The 13,472-nt window shown below is 33.6% G+C and overlaps 1 protein-coding gene across 5 annotated transcripts in view; it reads left to right on the forward strand.

Moving 5' to 3' along the window:
- Nucleotides 1-8,643: 8,643 nt before the first annotated feature.
- axed (axundead) overlaps nt 8,644-13,472 on the forward strand; it is a 95,568-nt gene continuing 90,739 nt past the window's right edge. For 2 of the 5 annotated variants that reach the window (XM_067787227.1, XM_067787226.1), the window contains exon 1: nt 8,930-9,374. The gene's annotated coding sequence lies outside the window, so the exon portion shown is untranslated. Of the gene's footprint in view, nt 8,891-8,927; nt 9,375-13,472 lie in introns of those variants that run through there. The other 3 variants (XM_067787230.1, XM_067787232.1, XM_067787228.1) reach the window with 3 other exon arrangements.

Consider the following 13,472-nt stretch of genomic DNA (forward strand, 5'->3'; position numbering starts at 1 on the left):
CGCCTTTACACGTAAAAATCTAATTTCGAAAATCAAAAAGTTGAGAGCATTGTAAAAAGAGAGAGAGAAGTTGACAATTAGAATGCACTCAACTTTAACCCAAAGGAAAAATATTTTTCGCCGTGCTTTTGCGAACAGCCAGAGAATTTAAACACAATGACAGAGAATTTAAACACAATGAGAAGGCGTTTTTGCTAGATTCCAACTTTTTTGCATGTGAACACGTCTTGCACTTCACCACACACAATCCAATTTCAATGTTAACCAGTTAACAGCAGAAAATTCTCTGTCAACAGTTTCAGCTGGTGTATAAATTCTCTGGATTTTCTCTTAATATGATTTCTTTGTGGGAATATAGGTATTTAGTAGGATTAATTAAATTTAAATTTTATTACTTGTAGCAATATATTTGCTTGTTTTATGATTTAATATGAATTTGAACTTAATTAATATAATAATAGCAATATATTTGCTTGTTTTATGTTGATGCAAATTGCAGAAATTTTGCTTATTTCTTTACAAGCAAAAACCTATTCATATACCCAAAATATGCCCTTTCATGAAATGTTTGTAAATTAATCGCACATTTATGAATTATCCCATCCCTTTTTGTTAATAAATTAAAATGTTAAGAAAATGTATGCAAATTGAAATATGCATGCAAGTAGTGTTTTGCCGACGGCATTTGCACACTTGGAATTTCTGTGCACACGAAATCCATTGCATATTTATAAAACGTTAATTTGCATAAAATGTATGCATCCCTACAAGAACACTGACTATCATATGACTATCATCTGATTGTCAGCAATGTCAACCTAACGATCAGCGCCTCATACAAACTTTCTATCACAAACTTAAGGGGGCTTGCGCAAATGTGATGTAAACAACTGTGTACGTGTGAGTTTTTGTCTCCTTCTTATACACCAACATGGCCTACTGATTAAGTATATAGCCGTACTGCTCACTCTCATTCCTTTTCCTGGATCAGTGCTGACACTCTAACTATCAAAAAGTGTCATAAATGATTGTTTACTGTAGATATCAGGTTTGATTGTTATACTATCATAAATGACCATTGTTATATTCCGCCAAAAATTAAACAATGCTTTTTGCTTTTTATTTACTTTATTTCATTACGTTTTTAATTTTGTACGTGATAAAAGCATACGTGTTTCTTATTTGTTTAAAATAAATAGTTTTATAAGAATTCGAGTTCAAAATTTTCAATTTAAATTCAGAAAATAACAAAACAACAGAAGAGCGCTTTCCTCATGCGGAAACACATTTAAAAATGAATCACCACTAACCACTATTATTTTTCGCGTATCAATTTTTTGAGTGCGCCCCATACATTCCGCCAGCTTTTGGTATTTTTTAATATTATTTTCGATTTTTTTTTTTCTTTTAGCATGGAGCTTTGAAATGCTCTCTTTTTCATTTTTTAAACTTATTTTTTATATGGTTTTCGTCGGTTGAAAATGGCGGAATTTAAAAAATAACAAAACAACCGTGATAATCATTTGATTGTCATATGACAGTCAGTAGTGACAACCTGATTAAATCGGATAATCTGTTCTCGCATACATAAAATTCCGTTGAGAATTATGTATCTGTCTCACATGCATTATGGTATCTGCTCTATGTTCTTTTGTTCTGTACCAGGTGTCCGAAGCCTTCCCAGTTTCAGTCCTTTTTCATGATTATAGGCTGTCGTTGGGAACATGCGGACATGCGTGAGCGAACAAAGGAACATACATAAATTTGAGTATCAATGTTTACGTCATCGCAGGATCAGCATTGTCAATTACAAGTGTGAGTGTATTAGTAAAACTATCAGCGTTTCTTGTAGGGATATTAACCATGAAGTATGAATTATTAAGAAATTGAAATAAATAAAATATTTGATAACAATTGAATAAATAAAAAAATATTTAGTTATTATTTGGACTATGGGTGGGAGGGGAGGTACCTATAAAGAAAGGCAGGTTTGATAAGCCAAGTCAAACTTAAATACATTTGACCTGCCTCAAATCAACCCTTAAATATGTAAATAAGGCCAACAATACACAAAAGACATGTGCCTGTTGATCAGATGTTGAGCATTGTATCATTGAATATATATGTATGAAAATACAAACCAAAGCAAAAAAGTACAAATGTACATACATCCCTGCAAAAATCGCGAGTACTCCATGCATGCATGTATGGAGTACTCGCTATGGACCAAGCGAGTGCTCCAAAATTAACCACAATTCATACAAAAAATATGGTCCAATTAACATTGCGATGTCCTAGGACCGGACCATATACTCCAGCTCCGCATTACATCAGAGTAATCCATGGAGTACTCACAGTCCAATAAACATCGTGTAGTGATTACAGTCGTTAAAAAGGAGCAATGATCGGCTTACAATATGTTCGTGTAGAAACATGAGTTGGTCCATCGCTGCATTACAGTGGAGTAGAATGGTAAGTACTCCAGTGGACCACATGGTCCAACGATTTTTGCAGGGATATATACATATTCAATAATACTCCAATTAAAGGCAGACATGTATAAAAAGCTTGGTCGCTTTGATGCTGTGGCAGTGTCTTAAGTTATTAATAAAACAACTTGTCGCTTTCCGCGTTATGAAGCGACCAAATCAATTATGGCAATCCGCGTATACGGCCATGTATATGTAAATATCAATGCTCGTAGCAATTAGCCGACGAAATACAATAGGCACGAGCCAAATTATGTGTCGTCGGTGGTTAAAAGTGTTGCCGTTTATACCTTTAATAACTCACAGCTAAAAGGGGAATTTATTATAATATTAAAATAAACGAATTTATTGCTCTTTTGCGAAATAATGTTATATTTCTTCGCAAAATTACTTTAATTTTTTTCGCCGCTCCCATATATTAATTTTTATCTATGAAAATAATGTAAAATTCTTACTTTGTACTTTGTGTTTAAATTCTCTGGAACAGCTATAAAAAGAAATGTCAGTAAACACAATCTAGTTTGGGTTCGAAGCAAACATGTTAAGTGATGTCTCTTGTTGATTTATGCTCTTTGCTGATATCACGGCATATCTAGCGACTTAATTGGATGAGATCGGCTGATATCAAATAAAATAATATCAAATACGAAACATCACACCACCTAAAAGGTTCAATGTGGTCATATTAAATCCTTACCGAGATGGTCGGGATTGTAACTCAATGGAGCTTGTAACCAGAATGTACCGGATCTATATACGGCAAAGTACCATCAAGATCGATAAACAGTCCCAAAACCATGGGGGAGTGCCTTTATCGCTACATCAGCCGTGTTTTTTTTTTTTACACGCGTATACGTTTCGTTTGCGCGTGAAAAAAATGCCTATCCTCGCTTAGATAATGCTTGGAGACCCATCTACCGGGTGTGGTTAAATAACTAGCTACAGCAACAGGGTGTACCGAAAAGCGGAGACAACGCTCTGATGGCCATAGGGCTGAATCAGTTGCGATGAATTGTGGACACACATAGAATACATAGAATTAGTGTAGAGGGTGAAACAAAGACACATATTTCAGTTACATCTGAGTATAATGCGTATTGAAATTTAGTAGGACAAAATTTATGCGCAGCAATTTCAGAGGTGTATTTAAAGTTTGTCGCTTAGCAGTCCATATAAAGTTTAAGCATAAACGGATATACGCGTGTTAAAAAACACGGCTATCAACAACATCAAACCATAAATAAGTCGTACGTAAATAAATTGTTCGTACTATTTACATATGTAGATCATCATAGGTATAGCAGATATTTATACAAAGCTCATCGTCTTTTTTTTATGTTTGTACGAATATGTTTTATGACTTTGCAATAGACGCATATTTTGAAATCAATTTCATATCCATTGCGTTTGTGCATAAACTCATATGGTGTAACATATTTCCCTACTTTCAATGAACATTTCACTCTCTCACTCATTTTTGCTCTAATACTCATTTGTATATGGTGGACGGAGGAAACAACCACTTTTTCCTACCTCACTTTAATATTTGGTGTTTTTGGTTCAATATAACAAAATAGTTGTTGCTTATTATTAGTGCGGCAGGCAAACAAATTTTCTATGCTAAACAATTTTCAAAAGAGATGTCTCACAGGTGGTGAGTGTGTCATTATATATACATATGTATGTATGCATGTAGTGTATATGAATTTGGCATGTATGCTCAAACTATGCTTTTCTGCAAATGCAGGAATGCGCTTTAAGGGAATTTTTGTTTTGTTGATAACGATGCTGTGAGTGTAACTGAAAACAAAGTATGTATGTATCTATATATATATATATATATATATATATATATACATATATATGTATATAGTTAAGTACGTATAGATTTACAAAAGTGCTCGGTCTTTGCTCCAATTGCAGTAGATTTGCTTCATAAAGCGAGCATTCAATGGATTTCGGGTACCGGACTAATTGCTACTTCGGATTAACATTCTATGAGATAAAATAACATAACACAACATAACGTAAGCAAACATAACATACAATTTCGTGGCATAGCATAATTTAACACATCGTAACATAATATAACATAATAATATAATATAGCGTGAAGCAACATATAAAAACTTAACAAAACATGAAACAATAGCCGTGTTTTTTAACACGCGTATATTCGTTTACGCTTAAACTTTATATGGACTGCTAAGCGACAAACTTTAAATACACCTCTGAAATTGGTGCTCATAAATTTTTTCCTACTAAATTTCAATACGTATTATACTCAGATGTAACTGAAATATGTGTCTTTGTTTCACCCTCTACACTAATTCTATGTATTCTATGTGTGTCCACAATTCATCGCAACTGATTCAGCTATATGTTATACCCTATGGCCATCAGAGCGTTGTGTCTCCGCTTTTCGGTACACCCTGTTGCTGTAGCTAGTTGGTTAACCACAGCCGCTAGATGGGTCTCCTAAGCATTATCTAAGCGTTCTTTTTCACGCGCAAACGAAACGTATACGCGTGTATAAAAAAACACGGCTAATATATTATGTGATAACCTATCTCAGGATAACACAGTGCAAATTGCTCACCAAGTACGGCCCCTTGCTTCTTTCTTCTAAGTAGGGTTCTCTTATCCTTCTTCGCGAACGTGAGCAGAAGAGCGTAACAAAATTCTAGTAGGACACTTTCACCACATCACAAACTTTAACACATTTTTTAATATAATAATTAATTAATATAATATCGAACAAGTAAAGGTTCGGCTGTAACCGGACATTATATACTCAGCGTGAGCTTCAATTGTACATTTCATTTCAGATAAATTACTTTTCTACATAACACGAGGCACCGCCCGTTTAAAAAAAAAATGACTCCACATTTCCTCTTACAATAAAACTTGATAACTGAAATATCATTGATTCAAAACTATTTTTTGCTATGTATAGCTTATTATTCTATTCTACGACCCTTTTAAACTTGTTTTATGCCTAAGTTGCCGTGGTCTTTAACCGATCCCGTCCATTTCTACTAGAAATATTTTCTGCTATAAGTAAAATATGTGTACACAATTTCATTACGATCCGTTAATTTTTCTTCGATTTATGGATCACGAAACATAGAAAATTGCTTAGTCATATATGGGGCGGTGCCACGCCCTTTCTTTTAAATTTGAAGTTTTTCCAATTTATTGTTATAAATACACTTGGGAAATGAAATACCATTGATATAAAGCTCTTCTTTGCAAAGATATAGCTTATTTTATTCGTCCACAACCCTTTTAAAAATCATTTATATAAAAGTGGGCGTGGTCATTAACTGTTTTCGTTAATTTTTCTTCAAAGCATTCCATATAGCAAAGGCAACGTCTCTGCCGAATTTTGTTACGTTAACGATTTTTGATTTATGATTGATTTATCACAAGTGGGCGGTGCAACGCCCATATAAATTTTTTTTTTCAAATTTTTATCAAGAGTCTCAATATCAGTCCGCACGTCAAATTTCATCATTCTAGGTGTATTATTTACTAAATAATCATTTTCAATACCAATCTATTCTAGGTCCAGATAAGCTCGTGTACCAAATTTGGTAAAGATATCTCAATATTTACTCAAGTTATCGTGCTAACGGACGGACGGACATGGCTCAATGAAATTTTGTTTCGATACTGATGATTTTGATATATGGAATAGAGGTTTACGCCGATCACTTTATCGGCGGCGGCGCCGTAGGCTCTATTATATACCGGCGGCGGTGGCGTAGGCGGCGCGCCGGTGTACGCCGGTGTTCTTACTTTAAAAGCTTGATTTTTCTATTTAAAAAAATAATATTTAGGAAAGGTTTTGTTTATATGTATTTAAGGAAATCAACGTGTTGGCCATTTCGGAAAGATCCGGGGTTTTTGCATCAAAATCTCGCAGACCGTTCAAAAATTTTCAGGAGTAGCTCCTTGCGAAGGGATTGTCCCTCGTTCGCATGCTCCAGAGAGGCTGCGAACCTAACCCCGGTCTTTGGAATTGGTACTGCTGCGTCTGCTGAAAAGAAATAGAGATACATAAAATAGTCACACTTTTGCCTGTATATCTCGTGCAAAGCGTAGTTCCACCTAGGGTTAACTCCTAATAATCGTCGCGAACACAATTTCTTTAAATCATTTGTCGCTCCTTGGCGGTCACGCATAAAGGCGACTTAGGGTTGCTATGAATGGTCTATTAATACTCATGACTATCGTGGCACAGGGCGCCTCCAGTTTTTTCGGCTGTTTTAAGAGCTAAAATTTCCGATGTGCGAACAGTAGGAATCCCTACCACCAGTCTCTACCACGCCTCCTGAGCCTCACACCATATGCCAGTACAGAAGCTAGAGGACTGCGACTTCGAACTCATACCTTCGTCGACGTCACTTTCTTAGAAGCTCTAGGTGTAGCTCCGAAGTCTTTCCAACGGATGCTTTTGTCGCGCTATGCTGCCGAGCTACACTTTGAAACGTTAGGGAGTGACTATTCGGCCAAAGATGCCGCCCTCGAAATCATAAGCAGTCTAAGTGGATGTCATTGCGTCATGGGTGAAAATCCGTATAATCCTCGGCGCATCTACATAATTAAAATTTTACAAGGACCCTGGATAAAATTTTTAAAATGTAGACCAAAGATTGCAGACGTTTGTGCTCACAACATTGAATTCAATAGTCTTCGTTAAATCAAATTTAGAATGAAAGTGGATGGATTTTAAGTTGAAAGTTGTTAACTACTGTTTTCCGGCCTTACCATATAGGAGCTCATTATGGATGACCGCGTAGCTTCAGTTTTCAGACAAGTTCGACTGTCCACTACGTTAGGGTAGTATCACACACGGTCATTAGTTCCACTGTCTTGGGAAAGCTTTTGCTTCACCACTTTGAGTGTTCTTGCGAAGGACAAAGCCTCACCTGGTAGATATATGTGCCTACAATTGTAAAAGGAGCCGTAACATGTAGGTGATATTTAAACTTGTTTGATAGGCTATAATCAATGTGATTCACTCCAAGGGACTAGTTTTGGATAGGCCGCCAACTTTAGGAAATGTCAAACCGGGAGACTTGGGTGTTGAAGGATGAAGTGTGAAAATCAAAATTAACATTTCAGACGCTATTGTATATTTTCGCAAATAAACAACAGATGTTTGAATGTAAGACTTAGTGATTTTTCAAACCCTTCTCATAAGTACATATATTCTCAACTTAAGTATGAGGTAAGAATAATTTCAAAGGAGTGTTTATGCCCCTAGCACCTACTAAAGGATTTTGCATCACTGATTTCGCTTATTCTTGAGGACAGTTTAAAAACATGTTCGCCTTGGGTCATTTTATTTGTATTAATTGTTCATTATTATTTTTTTAAAAAATGCAAAGTGAGCATATAAATTTATTATATAACTTTTCTTTTAGTATTTTGTTTTAATAACTTGCTGATTTGGGTGATGGAAAGTCCGTGTTAAGCTGACATCGAAAGCGCCTGTTATTTTAAATAACTTTTGAATATTTATAAAGAGTTAAATTTCGCAATTAGTTTCTTATAACTGGCAGTGATGCGCATCCGTTGATACCACTTTCGACCATATCCGACCAATTTTCGACATGAACAATATATGGCCTAATCAGACTTAAACGAGTAGAAAATATAAACGCGACCAAAATCGGCGGCGGCGGCGGCATTTATCGGCGGCGTATATCTCTAATATGGAAGTCTATATATATCTCAAATCCTTTATACCTGTACAACCAAGCGTTATCCAGTCAAAGTTAATATTCTCTGTCTGCAAAGCACGCAGAGTATAAAAATTGTACAACGTTGCGTATGAGCAACAATTTTTTGTTCAAAATTGTAAGCTTTAGCGATTGATCCTACGAAAATGGCATTACATTGTTGCATTTAAAAACTGTTATAGCAAAAATGTATTAAAGGGTATTTTATTGCACAAAGTAAATAAACTTCAATAACAGAGAAAGTCAAACTTTACATTTCGAATTGCGCATGACAGTCGTTTGAGCGCGAGACGCGAGTACGAAGGAAACAAACTTGCTCTCTAACGAATGGTTTGCCTATCCTAACATATACCATGCTATAGCTTTTTGCCTATGTATATTACTACGAGTTGTTATCAAATGCTCAAGCATATTTTTTTTGCCTGGCATCGCCATGAAAATAGAACAATGTATGATAAGAAGTACAAAATGAAAAGCGAATATTTTTCGGAGTAAACAAATGAAAATTTTTAATTTTTTGTTGAGTTTTCCCATTTGAGCAAATTTCAAAATCACAAAAAGTGACGACCATAGACACGAAATAGCTGAAAGAGGAAGAGCACGAAAGAGTCAAAAACCAGCCAAGTTCATAAAGGAGAAGCAGACGTGAAGGTACATGATATATATGCATATATTTACAAATACAGCAAATAACGGCAATAAAACGGCTACAGCAGCAGCAACGCAGAAATTCTTGTATTCACATATCATACGTCGTACCGCAAGCCAACAAATACGACCAACGACCCAAATACGCGGACGGAAAATTTGCGTTGTACTTACACAAGAAGAAAATAAATATGTAAGAGAAAGAAAATCAAGAGGGCATTTGTGAACAAAATCTGTAAAAGTGCTGCTGTCGAACCGTATGGTGCTGTGATTTCTGCATTGCAAAACAAAAATTAATAGAAGAGCAAAATAAAAAAGAAAATTTTCGAGGAAAAAAAAATAAACAAAAAAGCAAAAAAGAAAAAAAAGTGAAGTATATTAATTATTTGTTGTTTTTTTTTTTTGGAAATGTGTGACGTAAATATTGCAAGAAAATCAGCGAATACCTTGCCACTTAAATGGAAATTCGTGAGTTTATGAATTATTGGTGAGTAATCGCAAAATTTTTTGTTAAATACAAATTTAGAGAAATTGAGGTGGAAAATATTAAAGTTTCATTATTAATGTAAAATGTACATTTTAGTAAGATATCATTATCATTTGCGTTAAGCTTGAAAAACCATGAATTTTATTGATTTTAATAACTAATTTCATTTTCGAACAAAAGTCTTCATTCTTTACAGTGTGTCGCTGCGCGATTCCTGCTCCAAAAAGTTGTTTGTATCTATCACATAATTATATGTTGCGTGTCCATTTACTGATTACATATGTATATGTGTATGTATGTACTAACATCCTTACATATATCCCTAAATTATTACGTATACTTTTGCGTGTATAAAAATAGCAACAAAAAAGATTTGAAAATTTGTTATCTTATAAACTTCTTTTTATTTTAGTTATCTTCCCAGAAACCTTAATACATTGTATAACAAAAACAATGTAACTCAATTTCGAAAAAATTTCGGAAAATTGTAAGATTCGAGAAGCTTCGAAAAGAAAACGTTCGGCAATTTGAGAAATTTTGAAACGTCTTCCATTTTTTCCAAACAATTTCGAAAACGTTTTCAAAAAAACTTTTGAAAGCATACAAATTTTTAAACTCGAAAATTTGAAAGGCTTTCATAAATCTTCATAATCATTACGTAACTGATTTGCAAAATTTTTCGAAAACCTCCGAAAAGTTGTAAAATTTAAAAAAACAATGTAAGCGAAAATTTTTAACTAACTTATTTCGCTGGCTCAACTAGTATATGGTTGGCTCATCGCCTACAGCAACAACATACCTTTGGTCAGATTGTCAAAATCTGCGTGTTGGTGTTAGGCGAATGTAATGGAATGAAAACATAAAACTTAGCAGTTTTTGTGTGTTGTAAGAAAATGTTGTCAATGTGTTGGTTTCATTTTGACTTTGCCATATCCTTTTGATAATCCATACTCCAGTAAAATGAAAAAAAAATAAAATCAGCTGATGAGATGAGCTAACCATACAGTTGAGTCATGAGTTTCAGTTATTCAAGTTTCAAAGTTCAAAAATTAGAGTTTTCAAAAATTTTTAAAATTTCCAAAACTTGATTGAAACACTTCGAAAAGCTTTGAAAAAACCTTCGATAGTTCGAAATCTTTTTAAAAATCTTCAGAAGTTTTTTTAATCTTTGTTTAACAAGTTTCGAAAACCTTTTCGAAAAACAATTGAAACTTTGAGATTTTAAAAATCCGCATAATTTTTATTTTATTTATTTCGAAAACTTTTTCGAAAAACTAGGAAAATTTCTATATTTTTTAAAAATCATGAACTTTAGCTAACCAGTTTCGAAAACTTTTTCGAGCGCTTCGAAAAATTCAAAACACGAAGTTATTAAAAATCTTTAATATTTTAAAAACTTTGTGTAATTTCTTTCAAGAGAAATCTTCGAAAATTTGAGAAGCTATAAAAAATCTTCAAGATTGTTGAATCTTTATCTAACCCATTTCGAAGAAGTTGGAAAAACTTCGAAAAATCGAAAAATTTCTTAAAAAATCTCTGAAGATTTTTAATCTATATTTAACCACTTTTGAGTGATACAGCTGTCAGATCTAGAAGCAGCAAGTGGCTAAAGTCCTAGGAAGCTTCTAGTATTTGCCAAGAGGACGGAGTTATTTTAAAACATAGATCCTTTTGATACGGTTTTTCAGTTTGGTCGTTAAAACAAACTTCTGGTAACACTACGGACTCAATCAGTCTATATGAGGTCCTCATGGACCGGCCAGTTCGACCTACCTACCTAACCACTTTCGAAAACTTTTTCGTAAAAATTTCGAAGGTTAGAGAAGCTTTTAAAAATCTATAACTTTTATTTGATCAATTACCAAAACTTTTTCAAAAATCTTCGAAAATTTCTGAATTTCTTAAAATCCATGAAAGTTTCAAAATCTGTAATCTACCCAATTCGAAACTTGGAAAAATTCGAAAAATCAAGTTTAAGAAAATCTTAAAAATTCTAAAACTTTTGTTAACAACTTTCGAAGATATTTTTATATTTTTTTTTTTTTTTTTGAAAAATCTGCAAGGAAATAACCAGCCAAAGATTGACTTGAAAAAGTTCCCAAAACCTTTGAAAATTCGAAAGGTTTAACAAGCGTTCGTACACATTTTTAAGTTTTGCGAGAAAGAAAATATTTTCCGGAAAATGTTTTCAAAAATCAATCCGAATTTCAATAGACGAAATTTTTCAAACACGTTTCCCAAATTAGTTAAAATAATTTTTTTTTTTTTTTTATAGTTCATCAAGGTTTTTTCTAAGCTAACGAAAATAAAAAAGAAAGCGACTAATAAAGTTTCGAAATCAAATTTGCTTCTTTTTTTTTACTCGCAAGTGTACATGCATATGTACTATATATATACATATATACATACCTTAATGTTCCACTAGTGCAAACTAAGCGTCAGCTAGAGAACCTACGATAATGTCATCACACTCCCTGCTTTATATGTGTCAGTGGAGCTATATATTTTGCGAATCCGCAAAAAGTAAGGCACAATAAATAGAAATGACAAAAATAACTCCTTTGCATATTTACAAATATGGAGTGCCATAGTGCTTACATACATATGTATGTATATATCGCACACTAACTACAAAAGAGTCACAACTTGAAAAAATGTAAATGTTCAGGAGAGAAGAAAAACGGTTTATGTGAAAACGTATGTAATGTTATACTGAAATCCAGTTTTACAAAGAAGGATACCTTCATTATAAAATGAATTGACGAAATTTTGTTGTAATTATTTGTTTACGGACAAAATATATAGCAATTTTGAATTATGACTATTTCTAAGAAAACTTACTACTTGTACATTCACAATTATTTCATCAAAGAAGGCATATTTCACAATAATACAAGCAACTTTACTCACTATTTACGTATAAAATGACACAATTTTAATTAATAAACAACAAAGTTAAAATTTGTTTGCAACAAGATAGTCAGAATTTAAAATAATACACTTTATGCGTAAAAAAACTGCTCACTTGTTCTTAAGCACATTGACAGAACTAAAAATAGTAATATTTAGTTGACAGAGCGCAAGCAATGCAATCAACACCAAAACTGGCATAACGGTAATTTTCCAGTTAAAGAAGAAAATAATGACAACGAAATTTAAGGGGCAGTTAGAGATGTGTAATGTGAATTGGTTTATGGAAAAAAACCGATTTTGAAAAATTTTAAGTTGTGACTCTTTTGTAGTTAGTATGCATAATAGGGATGCAATGAAGTACTGCCTTACAGGAAGCACTTGGACACATATTGCAGGTACGCATAGAAGTTTATGTAAATTAGGATGGGATTAGGATTTTTAACGACTTCGTCTTCTATATGAAACTCTCAGTAAAAAGTGTGTGAGTAAAAAGTACTCGTGAAGTTTAGAGCGTGCATGACTCAAAAGTTAATGCTTTTTAATTACAAAAGTTAAGCTAAAATATGAGGTTAATGGCGCTATAACTCCAAGTGTAGTTTGCCGATGAGTTTACAATAAGCCAACCAGTTACTTTACCATAAAAAATTACGTATGATTTGCTTAATTGACATATTCTGTTACACAGTTTTCTAAGCCTCAATAAATACGTGGATTTCAAAATTTCTAGATATTTTGCGATCCGGATCATGATCGATCAGTATTTCATACTAAATCTTCATGCTGAATACTGATGAAAATACCGATGTATCGTGGTACGGATTGCAAAATAATTGGAAATCCATCCAAATGGATCGTGATATAATATTGACAACGTTACCTCATCATGTGACATTCGCCATAGGCATATCTCATTTAATTACAAGACAATTCAATCAGATTTCCATTTACTAAAATACGACTTAGTGGCAACGCCTGATTAAAAAAAGCTAAGGATGTAGCACTTCACCTCCAGCCCGTTGGATAAAATACCAGCGGTAAGACATTCGACAGGCATGTGGTGAATAAGATCCGGATTCCGTTATCGGTTCGTGGCTCGACTTCGAAGTGTAAAAACACCTACCAATCAATAACTACATAAAAATCCTCAGATGAGATCTATTTTTTTATGACGACCGGGGAAAACAT

The sequence above is a fragment of the Eurosta solidaginis genome, chromosome 5 (genome assembly GCF_040869045.1).
Source record: "Eurosta solidaginis isolate ZX-2024a chromosome 5, ASM4086904v1, whole genome shotgun sequence".
Lineage (NCBI taxonomy): Eukaryota > Metazoa > Arthropoda > Insecta > Diptera > Tephritidae > Eurosta > Eurosta solidaginis.